Consider the following 19,481-nt stretch of genomic DNA (forward strand, 5'->3'; position numbering starts at 1 on the left):
TACTACACAGGAAGGGCTGACCTCCTGCTATCATCACTGCCGATAAAGCAAGGATATTGATAACTACACGGGAGCAGTGGGAGACGATACTGCTCAACTCGGACGTCGAACCTCAGTCTTGGACAGTCCGGATGGCCAAGGCCGCCGCCAAGAAGCAGGGGCTCCTGACTGGTGGCCGAAAAGGGACGGAAGGGACTTTTATACTACCCCACCCCTGGCCCCATCCTGGGGAAACAATAAAGTTATTAAAGACGATAGCCTTTCTTGGGCTACTTGAACAGGAAATTTTTGGTCTGTCTGTATGTCTGTCTGTCACTCGATTCAACCAGCCAGCGAAAGTGAAACAGATGCTGCGCAATTGTCTTATATACTCACAGCCAAATCTAAACGTCTAAAACCGGTTTTCATGTTCATAATTGGCAACATTGTTGAACAAGAACGAAACGACAGGCAAATGTAGGGCAGAAAATCAATACATGAGTAATATTTGCAGCGTTCCTTTCTTAAAAAAACTTACAGATGCTTGCTTTCTGCGATAGCAAACAAAATACTACATCAACTGCAGGAAACCGTCGCCAGCTGTTGCCCCTGCTATCTGGCAGAATTCGGGAAAAAATTTGACGGCAACATCAACAAAAGATTCTACTAGATATGTTCCGCGTTCCGCGTGGAATGTTCGGGGAGTAGGGCAACGTTGCAGTAGGGTGCCTCGACTCACCCGCGTCTCCGCCGTACGGCAGCGCTAGTATCGAAGCACCCGACTTGGAGCAGTGGAACGAGGTAAATTTAAATTGACTTGAGTGAACCTCTAACGCGTTATCTTGGAAGGAACAAGACGAAGAGGAACAGCCTGAGAGGTGAGCGGGAAAGAGAAGGGAGGTGTTTACTTGCCAGGGGCGCCAGTCGACTATCATCTTGTGAGGGCAGCAGTGTCTGTGCTGCTAGAAATCGCCCGCTTTGTTGCTGTAGTGCATTAAAAAGCGTATTTCTAGCGACTCAGTTATTTTGCCAGCTTCTGACGCATCTGAATAATTTGAAGCTCTATCCCCTACAAGTTTGCAACACACGAGGAGATAGAGAACAACTTTCTTCAAAGGATCGGTCAGAAGATCGTTTGTAACTCGTCCTTTCTAGCTTATTCACGAGGATCAGTGCTCATAGCTCCTCGATAAGTATTCAAAATGCGAAGGCTTCCCTGCAGTATTTTTGAGATGCTCTTATGAAGACTCAACAGTCTAATGCTACGTACAAAGCAGCGCGGGCCCCTACACGCGCATCGCACGTACAGCAAGAAATAAAATGCCTGTCTTCTATTTCTTTTGTTGTTGTTGTCTTGTATCAGATGAATGTTTCTTGTTCTTTTTTTGTGCCCGACGCATTAATTTTTCTGCACCATCCCAAACGTCTTATTAGGAGATTTGGGGATGTCTGGGAGTCCCACAAAGATACTGTGGATATTTTGTTCAAGTTTTATGGCATACATTCCCTTCTTCACAAATTGGCTTTCATTACGGCTGCGTGCAAGAATGTGCAAATCCGCAGCGTGCTTTGTTTATTTACATGGAAATACAATGAGGAGGTTTGTGCTGCGCCACCGTGATCGCGCCCCAACCAACGTTGTCCACAGTACTCGCAGGCGACTTTTGTGCCCCAAATTTCTTTCGTAACCATTGTTATCATAATGAACTGACTCTCAACCCGAACAATGATGACATGATTACGGTGTTGAAGGCATTATATACACGCTAACTAACGCAATAATTAGTATACCTGCAAATAACACAAGAATCGAAACCGATGAATATTTCTAGGCAGGTCTTTATTGTTTTCCAACCATTCCAGGCGCAAAGAACAAATCCTATTCTACTCGGGATGACATTCTATGAATTAAATAAAATTGTTTTTACTCTCTTGTCCTGGACTGCGGACCCGGTCCACTAACCAGCTCGATTTCATTGTTAAATAAAGTTTTCTCCTCCTGCCCTTACTCCTCCTCTTGAGTGCAGTTTCCCTATAACGCATATCCGAATATCGGGAGGATATGGCTGTGGAAAATGTACCGAAATATCCATCCAGGTCTGAACAAACAGAGTGTTATTGTATCTTTAACGTAGACGTGACTCGTTTTGCGCAATAAACCTCCTACTGGTTAGAAGCCTCGTACAAAACCAGCTCGCGTCTATACACACAGTGTGTTATTCGGAACTCAACCTATATTTTTTGCAGCTATAATGCATGTCTGCAAACTTTCATGCCATGACAAATTAAAGTGATGTCACACAATGTGATGTGATACTTTCGAGCGTTCGGCAAGGTCGCAAAAACTGTTTTACCTTACATATGATTACCGGCAATCATAATGCCGTCGGCCAAAGCCGATAGCCCTGAAGGCCTAGAATTTGTTTTGATCTTTAATTTTCGCTGTTGTCGGTTATTATTGCAGCTGACTGTTCCCTTTTTGAAAAATTGCTTAATACAGAAGATGACGCCTAGCTCCGACTCGTCGCGCTCCGCACAGGACTGGCTTCGCAAGGATGGGGGCGACGCCGGCAATGTTTCTTCCGTAGCGGTATCTAAAACTATACTCTAACTCACACTTTAAGCCTACGATTATGATAAAAAGTTACCCACACGCCAATTCTGGTGCGGACAAGCATCGGACAATGACGGAGCGCAAAGAAACAGCAGGGAGAGCGAGCATGAGAGAAGCAGACAACAAATGCGAGAATCCCTAAGCTGACGTCACGGAGGCGTGCTCCGCAGCGCCGCCCGTGTTCGCGCTCACCGCCAATTGTTCGAGTCCTTTCCCTCTTGTTACCATACGAATCACTGTCATACTTGCACAGTCTGGTCTTGGTTCTTTACGTATGTGCTCAGAGTGCGCCTCTTGATGTTGAACTTTTCCGTGACTTCTTTTCGCGATTCTTCTGCTTACAGAACCTTCAATTATTCCACCTTCGATGCCAGGTCCTCATTCCTACTTCATCTTGACTGGTGTGGGAGAAGCCATCTCAGTGTCAGCAATTGCGCGCATATTACGCACACACACACAATGTGAAAAATGACCGGACAGTGTTCGACACAAAAGAAAAAAAAGACGACTCCTTTGTCGCCAGCGTTGTTGGCTAGATTGATGGCCACAAATCGGCATTCTGCCTTTCATTTGGTTGTATACCAGGGCCACGAGGTTTTTATTTCTTTCGTTCTTTTGAGATGCACGCAAGCTCGTTCGTATCCCGTTCCGATCTGAACGTTTTTTAGGTGTGCCGTTGCTTTCTGCTGAGAATCCGAATTAGCTGAACCGTGGCCGCGGTGGAATGTGCTGCTGTTTCCCTACCTGATCTCGGCGGGCAGTTCAAATTTACCCAATTGCGCCCAATTCTGCACGAACAGATAGTTTTCAGCCATACAACAACGCCGAATTTCGTCAGGACCAAACGTCATGCCCGAATAAACCGAAAGTACAAATTAACAAAGGCCGAATTGAGAAATAATGGGATATTGCGGTATACATAGGAAAGGTCACGTGGCCGTTTCGCCTGCATTCCCTTACCCCCTCTCTTTCGTTTTTTTCGGCTTTGTTTGTTATCTAAATGAGATGTAACCAAATGTCAAGCCTTCCAAAGAAAGCTTTCATCAAACACCCCTTCCAAGTTCTGTGTGCGGGATGCCTGTAATCATGTCACGCTTGAGGCGGTTGTTTAGGGTGGATATGGTCAGCCTGCACACTCAAGAAGGACGGTAGATAATTTCACTCGTGAGTAATTCGATGTTTAGTACATAAGCCGTTATTTATTTGTTGTTTCTGAGTTGGTTATGGTGGGCCGTGTGCGGTATTTACTGTGCAGTGTTTACAGCACACTACGGTGAACCTTTATTATTGGTGTATTTAGTCAATTTGGGAGCTATGTGCCCCCTTTCGCTGTTGTGACATGCACGTGGGAGTGAGATGCTTCATGTTCACTTGTTTTGTTGTTCGAACGTAGGTGCTGCAAAAGCCAATTCCACTGCTGAGAAGTGGCCTGGGCTGATTTCATCACGGAAATGATGTAGTTGTGCAGTGCTGAAATTCGAAATTGCTTGCCAACTTTATTTCTTGCAGCTTGCATACATATACAAGTGTCACGTATGTTCACTTGACGTTAATCACGTCTCAAACAGTGCGTCAAATCTATTCTTCTCATTTCTTAGTTACAATCATTGTGCCCTTGAAAAAATTTCCTTTCATAGTGCAGTAGCAATGTGACTTCACAGTGAAGTAATGTGATTTCAGCCAGTTTCAGACGTGACATAGTCAGCTTCGCACGTGGGTATGTGCGCACACGCAAAATTCTTCCTCGTGTTACTTTGGCCAAGTGCTGATGAGCTCTTGAATGCCTGGTCTTTGTGCAGAATTGTTTGTTGGATAAATGCGTTTGTGTGTGTGTGTGTGTGTGTGTGTGTGTGTGTGTGTGTGTGTGTGTGTGTGTGTGTGTGTGTGTGTGTGCGTGCGTGCAAGGGGTCCTTGCTTTCTACTTTTTGTACCAGTTTTGAGTTCAACCATTCAGTAAAACACCCACGTTTTCCTGTTTATATGGTAATCCCTTTCATTTCATTCAAGGGAAAGTTCGGTTTTTTTTCTACTTCTATTGTAATTTCTGCGGTCTCGAAAGATTTGTTTTAGTCCGATATTAAACCATTTGTCAGAAGTCCAGAAAAAAAGTAGTAGTTGGGCCAAGTCATTTCCCTACACACCCACTAGGGCGAGTGCAGACCTCTCCTACTTTTTTTGGCCGCCCCCCCCCCCCCCCCCTGTTGAATCTCTAAATTTTACTCATGTCAATTTTGTATTAAACGCCCTAATAAAAGGAGGAGAAAAATGGCCTGTCACCATCTAAAGTGAGACAGAAAGAGAAAATACGAACCTGTCTGCTTTTTTCTAAGGGTCTTTACTTCCGACCAGGGACCAAATTTCTCTCAAATTATGAAGAAGCCTCATAGAAAGCTTTAGCTGCAGTGGACGTCAGGTGTAAAGAAAAAGGAAGGGATGTGGTTCCAGGCCCGAAACTATAAATGGAGAATGTTTTTGAATACAAAAACATGCTATTCAATATTGGAAACAAGTGATACAACCTAAAGCAAATTTTATAACGAAATTAAATTTAAAAATAGACTCCCCCCTCCCCAACCACCCAACCACTGAGACACCCCCCCCCCTCAATTCGATTCCTGAGGAAACCTTTAATGGGGCCCCCATAGCCACAGCTGTGTCATATGATACATTCAATATGCAACAGCCGCAATGTCCTTAGAAAGTCTTGCTAGGGTTCATTATAAATTTTTCCAGATTTTTTGAACTGCGATTGATTGTGTTCTTTTTTTTTAGGCAGTTGTCCTTAATTATATTTTATTTTATATTTAATTGTTTATTTTTGTCCACTCTGCTTTCATATGCTCATCATTGATAGCCTTCTAATAATGGTTACCTTGTGCACAGCGGTCTCGGGGAGTGAAAATTGCTTCATGGAGTTGTCAATCTCAATGTCGGGAGTTATTAATTTTTGTTTTCAGCAGTGAAAGAATACTCCCACAAAATGGAAGACATTTCTGCCCTCCATTAAGTGGAGCTAAAAAATGACCTGGTGGCTAGTGCTGAACAGGCTGACTTGGCATCACGAATGTTCACAGCTTGTCGAACGAAAGGAAAGTTCAGGAATCTTTCTGTATTACCTCGCTAGTAACGTCCATTATCAGAAAAACAGTGGCTGTAATACTAAATTTTTCTTAGCCGCTAAATGATTGACACTGACTAAAGATCGCTGAATTGATTGCGTATAAAAAGCAGCGCTTCTGTGTTTTTTTTTTGTCTTCAGTTAGGGTTTACTGGTAATTTTTATTTCCTGAAAGTACCCATTTTGGCGTTTGATGACTGAGTTGCATTTTCTTTATAAAGGAAACTATTTATAAATGAAACATGTAAAAACCTAGCCATCCTGATGTTCTAGCTCGGGGCTAAATCACCGCGCGTTACAAGCGTGGACATTGAAACAATTCGGCTTGGGAGCTTAGTGATTCCCATTTATACATATTTAAACTAGTTAGTTTAGCATGTTTGAGAATTGCGAGAAAGCTGAGAAAACTCTCATAATCAATATTTATCAGAACTAGTTGCTCCTTTCGCCTTTCGTAATACCTGATAAAAGACAACCGAATTGGTTTTCACTGATTTAGAAAATGGAGTCCCATTCTTTGTAAGCGCTGCACAAAAGGTAGTGTTTGGTTAGCGGCCAGATGTCTGTATGTGGTCTCTACATTTTGTTTTCGTGCCTTGCAAACCAACCTTTGACGTTGTAGAAACTTTCGTGTCATCATAGCTGCTGCAGCGATGAAACCATCATCATCGGTGCCGATCATCACGCGGGTGTATCGCTCGAGATGATTCATCCTTCTCATAAACGCCATTATAGGTAGCGATCTCCACTGTCGCCCCTCTTTGCATGTAGGTCATTGTCCCTTGGTCTTAGATTCCCACAATTGGTGCCGCAACCTGGTAATTGACGTAGGAGACGACGAGCAGCAGGACCGCTACACCTCCTGCTCCGGCGGACCAGACTCTTGGGACCCACGATGACCTCCACTGAAAGGAAGCTACGGCGATGAAACAGATTGCGGGAGAAACTGGATGGTATGGTTCGGAACGTCGAAGAAAGCCTCCGCACTAGAAACCTTAACACACAGATTGATATGGCTATTTCTCTGGAGCGAATCGAATTTCTGTTTCGACAGATCCAAAATCTGGGCGAGGCTATTTATCCGGACAAAACCGACGACCTCGTTCTAGCGGAGACATCCGAAGAAGCAGCCTTCAACGACAGAATCGTCCAAATTATGGCGGAGCTTCGCTTTGGGTCCCTAGACCATCCGAGCGGTGAGGCTGGTATTACACCTCAGTCAAGCTCACCGCTTTCCGGGACTGTAGCCACGCGAGCGAAGCTACCAACCATTCAACTAACTAAATTCGATGGAGATAGACGAAAATGGCTCCAATGCTGGAACCAGTTTGAGAGTATGATTCACACGAACCCCCAATTTCGACGTACGGAGAAATTCCAGTACTAAATGAACGTTTTAACTGAAAAAGTTCCTTCCGCAATATCGGGAATGCCTCCGACAGAGGAATGCTACAAGGACGCGCTAGCGCTATTGAAACAACGGTTCGGAGATCAGGCGCTCCTTGTGCAAGATCACATGCAAGCCCTCATCGAATTTAAACCTCATCGAATTTAGACGCAGAGAGATAGCGAAACCTGTATGACCGCGTTCAAGTTCATTGCAGAAGCCTAAAGGCCCTTGGGATGAGCCTTAGTACATACTGCTCCATGCTTCGAGAGATTCTGATCTGGACACTACCTAAAGATCTTGTGCTTAGATATCATCAGTGGTCAAATTTGGCCATGGCGACCCCACGAATGATGATTCATCGAAACAAATTGACGTACACGAGAAGAGCTTTCAGCAGCTCATGACTTTCTTGGAGCAACAACTTGAATGCTGGTAGGCAATGACACCGATTACGTTGAACTTCAAGTTAGGAGATACCAATTCGCAGCAGCAACATACATGGCCCCAACTTCCGTGCGTAGCACCCCTGCACAGTACAACATCTGGAACGGAAAAATGCCTGTTTTGTTCTTCCACGCACGGCGCAGTGTCTTGCTTCTCTGAATTGATAACTTTACAAGAGAAGAAGGCGCGTCTTTCTAGAGAGGGACGCTGCTTTCGTTGTTTGATGCAAGGACACCTTGCTAGGAAATGAAAGAGAAAGATCGGCTGCCAACACTGTTTGCGGTGGCATGCTTCTTCGATGGGTAACGAACACCAAAGAAAAGAAGTTAGCGAAGGCGTCACCGTGACGCCAACTCAGCTGATGACCAGACACGAGAGGTCTGTTGTGCTCCTCCCAACGCTGACAACCACCATGTCAGGAGTGGCGAGAAAGTTAAATGGCAGAATTCTTCTCGACGGAGGCCGTCAACTTAGCTTTATCACGACTGACTTATCCAAGAAGCTGGGTTGCCAATTCGCCGGAAAAGAAACCCTCACCGCAGGAGTATCTGCTGGAAAAGAAGTCAGGAAAATTTTCAATAGAGTGCGACTACACTTGCATAGCCTCAAACCAGCTTTACAGTAATAACAATGGAAGCGCTTCAAATGAAATGGATTTCAAACCAGTTGATTCCGTTTCCACACGAAACTGTGGTTGCAGCTTTGCGATAGAAGAGCATCGACACTAGAAGTATCGAGCGCGAGCACGTCGACCAAAACGACATCGCCGTGCTAGTTGGATCAGACTTTTATTATGAGGTTGTGACTGGCAATATTCAAAGTTTAGGACCTGACTAAAAGCAGTCGAGACGCGACTTGGATGAACAGTGCAGGGACAAGGACATGAACCTTCAACTAGAGTTAGTTTCTCAAGCATCGTAGCATTTCATACGTGCACCCAGCAGTCACATGATCCCACTTCTTGAACAAATTTTCAAGACAGAGTGTATTGAAACCAATGACCACGCTCCGACTCGTCTATAGGACTCCGTGACGTCTGCACATGATGAACCCATCTCGAACCATGATGCCCGGCACATGTTTACCGTTCCCTGGAGGAGGAATCCAGACCTTCCAGACAACGTTCCAGTTTTTGAGGAAAGGCTCGACCACCTCTGTTACCCTACAGGCGGATCGGCACCTAAGAGACTGACAAAATTGTGGAAAACGCGAAACGGAATTGAGTCAGGAAATTTGGTCGAGGCAGAAAAGGGTACACTCCCAACAACTTCTATTTCAAAACAATAACCTTCAAAAGGCATCCGACAGGTATAAACAGGATCAATTGTGGTCGACAACGGTGATATGGATCCACGCGTGTTTTGGACTCCGGTTCGCAAGGATAGGCCGCGAAAACAAATTTGGTTCCTAAGCACTCCGTGGGTTTCCGAATGGACCGATCATAAGCCAAAAAGTGCAGCGCCTCGGACTACTGGAGATGAACTGACCGATCTTCCTAGTGTCCGGGGGAAGATGTAGAAACTTTCGTATCATCATCGCTGCTGCAATGATGACATCATCATCATCATCGGTGCCGGTCATCACGCCGGTGGCTCGCTCCAGCTGCTTCATCCTTCTCATAATCGCCATTAAAACTAGCAATATCCACTGTCGCCCTTGTCTGCATGAAGGTGATTGTCCCTTGGTCTTAGATTCCCGCAGACGTATCTTTGCCATACGACCACTTTATTCCCTCGTGTCCGGGTTACCCAGGAGGCGCTGTCGAACAATTTAATCAAGCCGTGCGAAGAAAGCGCGCACTGGACGCGAAGCTGCCCCTAAATAGGCCCAAAACAACCGTGGCTAAAGCATACGAGAAAGCCGGGTGGCACCGATGCGCCCGCCGGAGTGCGCGCGCGGAGAACGCTGGGTATATTCGCCGCGGCATCTACACTGTGCTCCGTCAGTTAAAACCGCCCTTCCCTCGGCAGCCGCGTGAGTAGTTTCTTGTCCCGCATGCCACAAAAGAACCATTTGGCGGTAGAAGTAAAAAGCGTTGCTTTGAAACATATGACTTCGTGAGCGCTGCGTTCAGAAGTATTCTGCGGTATAGCGTCTTCAGTCAGCCCCGAAGAAACTCTGGTAGTTTGATCTTGAGCAAAGGGTCTATGTGGCGTAGAAAGCCATGATGGTACTCTGGAAAAGACCGGAGTCGGTTCGGTTCCGTTAGAACAAATGCCGTCATCCTGGTTGTGGTCACAAGAAAATCTTCTGCGCATTACGCATTTTGAGGAAACTTCTTGGAAACTTTTCCGCCTTCTACATCCCCAAAACATCAGAGTGGCCAGAAAGCCACTGAAGCGTTATTTGTTATCCCCTGTCCTTTAAGGTGGTGCACGTATGTGATCTTTCGATAGGCATGTTGGTTAAAGGCGAAGCAATCGCTGTGTTGCGGGCTTTGCGGAGCTGCCTCTGAATTCGAGAAAATGGTGGATTTCCTCACCGTCAGGCGTAAAATGTTGCGCATAGCTTCCTCCACGGCTTGAAACTTGGCTGCCATAGATGATGTTGCCCGCTCGAGGCGAAGGGTGAACGTTAGGTCAGTGGAGGGTAAGAAAATTTCGGAAGAATAGAACGCAGGTGCACAGGTGCCTTCAAAAGTAATAAAACACGGTGTCGTATATTTACAGGAATTTCTTCTTCCGGAAACTGCATGGCTGCATCGTTGATGGCTCGAAAGGGTCCGCCCTAATATTGGATTGGATTGGAGAAACATTTATTGTGCCTGCGGTAAAGAGTGCTCACGCGATTCAGACGTGGCCTACGTCGTCGCCTTGGCAGGTGCTCTGATAGGATCCTCGCTTGTCGTCACTGGGTCGCTAGGTCCCTGCATAGCCAGCGCCTCGATTACCTGTGGACGGCCTGGAGTTGCGTTTCTTGGTGGTCACTCGCCGTTGCTCCCTCAAGCTACGGCGGTATACGTCCTGAGTTAGCTTCGCTTAGATGTTCGGAGTAGTCCCATAGCATGTACTCGAATGTGGCCGTCTCCCGGCGGCACGCTTTGCACTTGTCGTCGAGGTGTGATTCCTGGTACATAATAGAAAAAAGCTTCCCGTAAACCGGTAATAGCTATAATAAAGCCTGTAAGACACATGTTTCCGGATATTCACAAATCCTCGTTCTAATTACTTATGACGGCACCTAAACATACGCCGCCTGTAAAGATGTGGTTTGCGGTCGAGTATGGTCAACGTCAAGAGTTAACTGAAGGAGTCCGCTTTGAGCCATGCTCCTTTCCATTTGAATTCTGGGTATGCTGAATTTCATGCGTAGGGTCAAATCGGTCCAGAGCGGGAAATTAAATGACATTGCTTTGAATGGCTCGAAAGCAAAGGAAAAATATGTAGTTGTCTTTCGTGTATGCCCGAAACTGGAGATGGAATTTTCTACCATACGTGGTAAAATATGGGTTTTCGAGGGGAGCTGATTTCGCACATGTATTCGGGAAGTTTCCTGGAGCCGAATTGCGTCTAAGGGCTCGAGGCACTGCGGAGGCAGTTTCTTGCCGCATGCAGCTGCTTGCTGTTTGTGCGAGGAAGCTTCTGGAGGAGAGGGAGACTGTAGCGCAGTAGGCTGGTGACATCGGCTTTGCCGAGCAGTACCATGAAGACACATTCACTGCCCCATGGACTACCAGCGAGATACCGTGACAAAAAGAAAAGCCAAATAATTAGTTGCCGAATTTAAGTTGTCAGCATAGCTCAAATGGTACCAAACAATAAACACAGCGCGGGACGGGAAGCACGTGCAGCCTAAACAAAAGAACTAAAACTTACCAAAAAGAGTGCGGAGAACCTGTGCCAACGTTTTTAGTAGCAGATGTCGTTATCCCACTGGAAAGTTTACTGTGCAAAAATGATGATCTTCTTTAATTTACTGGTTTATAAAGGCGATCTGTTTTTGTAAACCAGTTGGGCAAGACATAAAGGAGGAGGAAAGGTAAAAAGAACAGCTTAAGGCAAAAATGGGCCTCAGAGGTTCATGAAAACTGGTTGAACCCAGGAAGGTTACGATACTATGTATAGTAGCGTAGTAAGCTTAGCAATCACAACCATTAAGCCTGTTCTTAGAAACAAAACCGTGCAGCAATGTTGTATTGTATAGTGTGCTTTCCACAATGCCTAAATAAATATATTACCTGCACTTAGCATTACTGTCTTTATTAAATGCAGAGCATTTCAGTAACTCACGATGTCACCCGCGTTGGCGTCCGTAGTTGGCATCGCTCCCTCTACACTATATAAAAAAATAATGCTTACCAGCGCCAGGTTACGAACCAACGACTCTGCGGGCGGAACGCAAGGCACATGGTACTCTACCCACTGCACCACAAAGCCGACACAGAATGGAAGGTTACGAACACGCCTTATATCCGTGACTCATTCAACCGTCGGCCACAGGTGCGCCCTCTCCCCCGCGTCCTCCTCGCCTTCTCTCCGCTCGCAACGCCCTCTCTCGCCGCGTTCGGTTCGGGCGCACAACAGGTGGGGACGTGCGCAACACCCTCTCTCGCTGCGTTGGGTTCGCGCTGATCAACAGTCGGTTCGCGCGCAAGAACAGGTGGGGGCGCTCGCATCGCGCTCTCTCGCCGCGGTCGGTTCGCGCTTAAACCACATATGTCGTTCGCGCGTGCTCCGGTCGCTAACATCTGTGGCGTGATCGTGACGTCAACATCACGCGTTCGTGTGGTGGCGCGATTTTGGCGCTATAACACTCTCTCGCGAGGGGCATTGGATTGGATTCGATTGGATTGGCTTGTATTGGCTTGGCTTGGCTTGGATTGAATTGGTTTGGATTTGGATTGGATTGGATTAAAGTGGATTGTGTTGCGTCATAGCCGCGCCACGTTGCGTCATAGCCGCTCCACGTTGCGTCATAGCCGCGGCAGGGGGTTCACGGCACGTTTCACGTTTCACCAGCGACTTCATCGACAATGTCTACGCTGGAAGACAACAATTACAACAACAACCAATACGTAATCCATACGACTTGCGGGCTCGCCCCCCCGCGGAAATGCTCTGCATTTGATCGTGCCCCTCGCGAGGGGGATGTTTTTTAAAGAACACTGAATGTAGAGGCGTCTGTGTGCGACATTGTCTGTTGAGAGGTGCCGAATTATGATGTCAGTATAATCCCGGATTCTCTTCCTATAATTGTGACGGGAGATAGCCCACCAAGCTATGTCATGAGGAGGAGCGGCATTATCTTGCGCGAGGAGCAGCATAACGATCGCTATCCTCACTCCATTACTCACGTCAATGAGGATCAGAGAACAAACAACCTGTGATAGTGAATTCCAGTGGTCCACTGGTCACTGGAGGTTTTCTCGTTGCACGGAAGAAATAGCGTGTTGCTCTGGTCGATGTGGTGCGTGTCCGTGTGTTATGCTGGGAAATTTTGATCAAACCAAATGTAGCGCGACGAGTCCGGCCTGATCGGAATCGAGACCTGGGACGGAACGGACAATGACAGCTCTTAAATCCTGTGTTCCTTCAAGAGCTGTCATTGTCCATCGACAATGCGGAAACGCATTTACACACAAAAACAAATATTTGTATGCAAAACATGGTGCGCATTGCAACCTCAGAGCTTGTAACAGACGCAAGGGTATTTTGGGAGGTTTCTGTCGCTGATGGGAGCGCGCCTCTTTCGACAGATGACTCTCAGCATCGAAAACTCTCCTCCAACATTTGGGCAACGTTTGATTCTGGAGCCTTGGTGAGAACTAATATGTCATCTGTCCACAAAGACGGCGGCCCGTAAGGGTTACATCACTTTTGTGGTCTGGTAACCGTGCCGCAATGTTGTATTGTATAGTGTGCTTTCCACAATGCCTAAATAAATATATTACCTGCACTTAGCATTACTGTCTTTATTTTAATAAAAAGATTGTTTGGAGAAGATGCGCGATCGTGCAACAGTAAAACAAAAGCGTTAGAACAGAACGAGCTCCAGTAATAATTTAAAGCGGGTGATTTTGAACATGTTGATACTAATAATATAATAACAATAATTTATTCACTCTACATATGCAAATACATGATCCAGCCCGCATAAGCGTGTGGGTTTCGCTTGTGTACGTGGCTGGGCAGCCCAGCGAATCACAGTTTGTGATTGAACATAATAAATATACATATAGCAATTTAGAACCAAGTCCTAGATTTTCAACAAATAAAAACAAGCTCCATAAATACGAACACAAGTGTGGGAACATACAAGACATTCTAGAAAACACTTCGATTAAGGAAGCTTCGATCACAAGAAAGAAAAAAATACAACAATCATTACATAAAAAGAATGCCGAGCTTGGTGTTCAAACACAGTAAGGATTACAAACTGAGTAACACACAATGTGGAAGAATGGGAAACTTTATGCGTCTGTGCTCAACCACAGTCGAAGCAAGCGTTTCACTGTGGTGAAGTTAGGGATATTGGGGTTAAAGTGAAGCTTATTAAAATAAAATGGAATATAGAAGCGGCGACTGCTTGTACCGAAATTGGTGAGCACACGAGGTAGGACGAATCGTTCAGTATAACGTAGCGGCTTTACTTTAATGTTTACTACTTTGAATGAATCATCAAAATAATTTTTCAATATTACATCAAAAATACACTGCTGGTACACAGACAGCATGTCAAAGGAAGGTATAATTGATTGAAGATCGTAATCATGGTATCGCGTACCATACGCAAGGTTAACGGCAATTTTATTCAATATTCGGTTTATAACGTTTAATTTGTAAGGGGAATCAAAACCATAAACAGTCCCACCATATTTGATAATAGACTCACCCAGATATTTGTACACCATTTTTTTAACGGAAACGTCACAGCACAACCATAGAGAATACAAATATATACAAATCAAACGCAACCGTTTAGCCACCTCTTCAATTTTCAAACTCCAAGATAATGTCTCGTCAAAGATCAAAAGAACATTGTGTACAAGATCAAGATCAGAGCACGAACTACCGAATCATTGAGTGCCATGGAGAAAAACAGAGTAAGTCGGCGCTGGGACTTTATCCGGGCTATGAAAACATAATACCTTGTTTTTGATGTGTTAACAAAAATACTGTTCATATTGAACCAGTCGACCAAAACACAAATGTCCTATATGGCTATATACGGCAATCTTAAGTGTTTACGCTTGCAAAATATACATTAGCGATTGGACTTTGCACGAAACAAAAAAAAAACACTGCGATGTGCTTGACGCGATAAAATGGGCGCGATTTTGTAGGGGTTCGAATGCCAAAAGCCGTCGTTCCTTGTAATTTGATCAATGTGGCCCTAATATTTCGTATTATAGCACGGGAACTCTTGTAAAAAGGACTCTGACAAAAGAGTTGATGGTGTGTGAATAAATCGTAATGGCGGGAACAGTGAATATGCGCTTCTGAGTCAACCTAAAATCACAGAATGAGATTCAGAGATTGAAGTATTGGTTGATCGGCGCAATACCTTTTTGTTAGTGCATGAGACTATCATTGATAAATGCAGGAACAGGCATGTTGATGAGCGGATGAAACTGTTGTGTTTTCAGTAAGTGGAATGCAATGTGATGGACTGATTAAGTAAGTAAATTTGTTATTTTAAATATTCAAAAGTAAAAAATGACAATTGAGCTTTCAACTAGATTCGATTAAATATTTTTGTCTCACAATACATATCTCCATCCCAAACACTGTTAGTACGACACTTATTCAGAAAAGTTGAGCTAGTTCAGTGAAACCATAAAAATGGAGTTTATAGAAGAGAACATTGTTAAATTGTATGAGAGGCGAATTACATTTTAAAGCTATTTTGCAATAATATACAGGACGAAATAACACCTTACAAATGTGCGAACCGCAAATTTTAACAGGAGAAAACCACACACCGAAACCCAACTTGACCATGTTGAAGAATGTAAAGTTGGTGAATAGCTAAGATTTCAATGTAAATACCATCTCGATGACTTTAATACTAGGCAAAATTCATTCTAGGCAAACTCCTTTGTATAAATTTTATTCTTTGAAGACGGCAATAACTTTACTAATTTCATCAAGCCAGAAAATATTTTGTGCAAAAAAGTCGAAAAAGAACTTTTTTGAGTGGCCAGAATCCGTTTCATATTGTTTTAAATCATCTGGAGCGCATTTTTCTCGTTGTTTGATCACTTCATTTTGGGCATACTAAAACCAAACGAAAATAACTAGATGGTAACGCCAAGACCAAGCGTCTTCAAGAGGCCACTATAATATATGAGGGTACTGTGCCCGATATCATCCTTTGACAGCCGTCGTAACCACGAAGCGGCAATTTAACCGTGATGGCTGTAGGTCTTATCGCATTTAGATGCACCTGTGAATGGTTTTCATGTCCTCTCTACTAAGACGAGTAGTTCTGTAGCGTGAGCTACGCTTGCCGAGGTTAAGCAGTTTCGCATGGCTCCTGGAGAGCCGTGCTGCGCATGTGCGAGGAGCAGTGACCTCACACGGCGCAGAGAACGTTGCTCGCTGCCTGACTTCTCTCACACACCCCATGTGCCCAGCGTCTACGCCGACCTCCGTTCCGCACGTTGCACCCCGGTCCACTTGATGACAACGCGAGGGGTGTCCGTTTGTGGATCTGATGGCTCATGCGTCGCAGCAGCACCGGCGTGCGCTTTTAGAACAAGCTTAGCCGTGGGGCGATTGGTGACGCTGCGCCGGAGCCGCTTGATGAATATGCATTTGTCACAAAATGTATATACCGTGCGTGTATCACAATTGAAGCAGATGTAAGCATGATAAGCAAGCTAATGCTAGACAACCAGGAAGGCTAAGAATTACCAGGTGAACTTTAGCTCACGCTACGTATATCCTGGCACAGCCGAGCTAAGACACTGCTATTTTCTTATTACTGAACCACTAGGATGAAATTTGTTTCCGCTAAGATTTTTTTCCTTTTCGTTGAACGTAACCTTTATTCTGTCATTACAGCTTATCCACACTGATTTATTTCAGGAATAATATTATGGTAGTTGATTGGCGCTGACATAAATAACATGCATTCAGTCTTTTTTTAACATTCTCTGAAAAACGTTCTCCTTATATTTAGCAATACTGACACTATATAAGAGCCCAGTTGGAGTAAAACACCCAGTTTTTCTAAATGAGTCGACAGTTTGCCCATATCTGCCACCATTGTATATTCTTGTAAAGTAAGGTCCATTTCACTTTGGGAAGGTATATTTCTAGCGAAGCTGGATGAAATACTTATCACGCAAGTTGCCGTAGAAAGTAAACATGTTTTTATTAATTTGGCTATGGTATATGCTATAGCTTTCTCAGTACAGAAACATTTTGCTAGGAATGTAAATTTATTTATTTTGTTTATTTTTTGTTTATTTTCAAATAACTTCAAGGTCACTGAGGACGCTACAGAGGGTAGTGGGAAATAATTCACAACAAAACATCACACAGCATTGAATGCAGGCATAAAACTATCTCAAAAAGACTAAGCAAGCAAGCAAGCAAGTAAGCAAGCCTTCTGAAACGCCAGTCCTATGAATAATGAGAAAATGCTCACGGAAGGCAGCTTTGACTAACTTGCCATCCTTAATTCGGCAAGGCGATTCCGTTTAGTCATGGTGCGATGTAAAAACGAATGATGAATTGGGATTCATATTATATAACAAATATTGGGCGGTCCGTGTCGCCTCCATAGATGACAGCATATTGATACTGAAATTTTTTGACGTTTGCAACTTCTCGGCCAACAATCAATTTAAACTAGTGAATAAAACATGCCGTAATGGAGAGTTTTCTCAGTACAAAGTTTTACTGATTATGCTGGGGGATTATGTTGTTTAGCAAGGGTAACGGCCGTTTTCTGTATCCACAGCACCTGCCTTAAATGTCCTTGTGTTGACAGTAGGCGGAACTTCTCTAGCTCTTATAGCTTTATATGAACTAAGGATGCCACGTAAACAGAGCTACGCGAAATATTAGTGCTGCCTTAGCGATCAATTGTCCTGTGGTATTCTTGGGAAAAGTTTGGTAAAACAAGAGTTACACCCATTTGCTGTAGCCACACTTTTTCCGTTGATGTCCCTGTATTTACAGCAGACGAAAGCTCTGAATGTAAAATAATTACTTTGGCTAGAAAATAAAACGCGAAGTAATAAGTCACCTTATCGGGCTATTCGCAGGAATTGATTTTTGCGAAAGTTTTGGTTTCGTGCTCGGACAAGGTTTCGTGCTGATGATGATTGATGATGATTTCTATTGGTTTTGCCCTTTGTATCAGGGTGATGACATGTCATCTTACCAAAAAGGACTACTATACCTATGTTTTACACTCTTGGTTTAAGACTAGCGCTGCTTAGGGCAGGCACAAAAAGCTTATTAGGTACAAAATACTTTTTTGTTCCGTTACAGGTGGTAACTGTCTTAGGCAATATTCCCCTCTCTGCTTTTCGTCCACCAGCATTCTAGTCTTATTTTCGTCCCCTCGACATCCTTGAAGTTAACTTCCTCTGTGATAGCCTTAAATCCTAGCGCTTCAGGAAGCCGAATATTTCCTTCATGTAGCTTTGGATGGATACCCTCACATCCTAACACAATGTGCCGCATAGTTTCTTTTTCTTTTCCGCACACCACGTATACCCCATCATTTTGTGAATACTTCCCCACAAAGCGTTTACTTCGCAGGCAACCTGCTCTAGCCTCAAAAAGCAAAGCACTGCCCTGGGAATTATCGTAGAAATTTTCCTTCCTGATGTTCAATTTCTCGGCCTTGTACATCTCTAACGACGTTCTAGCTTCCATTTTTTTCCCTCCATTTATTTGTATCAATCTTTCTTGCCTCTTTTTTCGCTACCTTGGCTGTTTTAGATTCTCCACTGTTCTTTCCGTATTTAATCGTTAGCCTTCTAGTCTTCCTTTACCACTGCGTGTCCACGCTTTTTAAGTATAGGTAACCTAAAAACCTAAAAACCTCAGCTAATCATTATATAAAGTTTGCTTCGCCGCAAGGCATTTGCTTGCGCAGAGAAAAATTGCACGGACCGCTAGCAATGTGAAGATTCGCTCTAAAATATATAAAGCCGAATTTTCTGTCATTGCGTTCCTTCCTTGTTCTGTTTATTTGCGTTAACACTGTTTTAACCAAATGACCCCAAAACTTCTTCATTTCCTTTTATTTTCTTCAAGGCCCCGAATGAAAGGCACATTACGTGAGGGGCGGGTATAGGAAAGATCGCAAAAGGTAAAGTAGGATGTGCAACCCAATAAAACAAGATATATTGGAAGATTTATATGAAGTGGACTAAACAAAACGAGAAAAAAAAAGAAAGAAATGGAGTTAGCAGGTACGGTTGTTTCAGGACGGTGGAAGAATCATTTTGCGGTTGTAAAAGATACCACTTTAGAGGTACAACGCATTTTCAATCACAAAGAACCGAAAGTATACACGTCGTACAAGAAAGATAACAGTAGGAACCGTTATAGAAAAATTGTAGGGTCTGTCACAAGAAAAAAATTGAGTACGCCCAGAAGCTTCCTTGCCATTTCTTACGGTTCGACGATGGTTGTGATCTTTTAAAGCTTTCGGCATCATAAATGCTAACAATGGTAATTGGTAGTGCATTCTATTTCTTAGCTGCCGCAACGATTCTTTCTCTTCTCCGACACGTTTTCAAGCGGAATTCAGGTCTAATCGATTCTGCGTGTGTATGAGTAGTCATTTTATTATTATCAGAACGATAATGAAAGAGTTTTTACAAAAATTTCAAACGTACATGCTCCACATAAAATCTGCACTTCACAGTTTCCGTTTCTCACACGGATATAGATTGTGCTTAGGTGGCATGAGAGATAACCAGGAATAGCTCTTCTCTAGCCGTTAGCGCCGTTATGATTTATGAATCA

Source organism: Haemaphysalis longicornis, unplaced genomic scaffold (assembly GCF_048455015.1).
Source record: "Haemaphysalis longicornis isolate Haplotype H1 unplaced genomic scaffold, Haemaphysalis longicornis Haplotype H1 scaffold_10, whole genome shotgun sequence".
NCBI lineage: Eukaryota > Metazoa > Arthropoda > Arachnida > Ixodida > Ixodidae > Haemaphysalis > Haemaphysalis longicornis.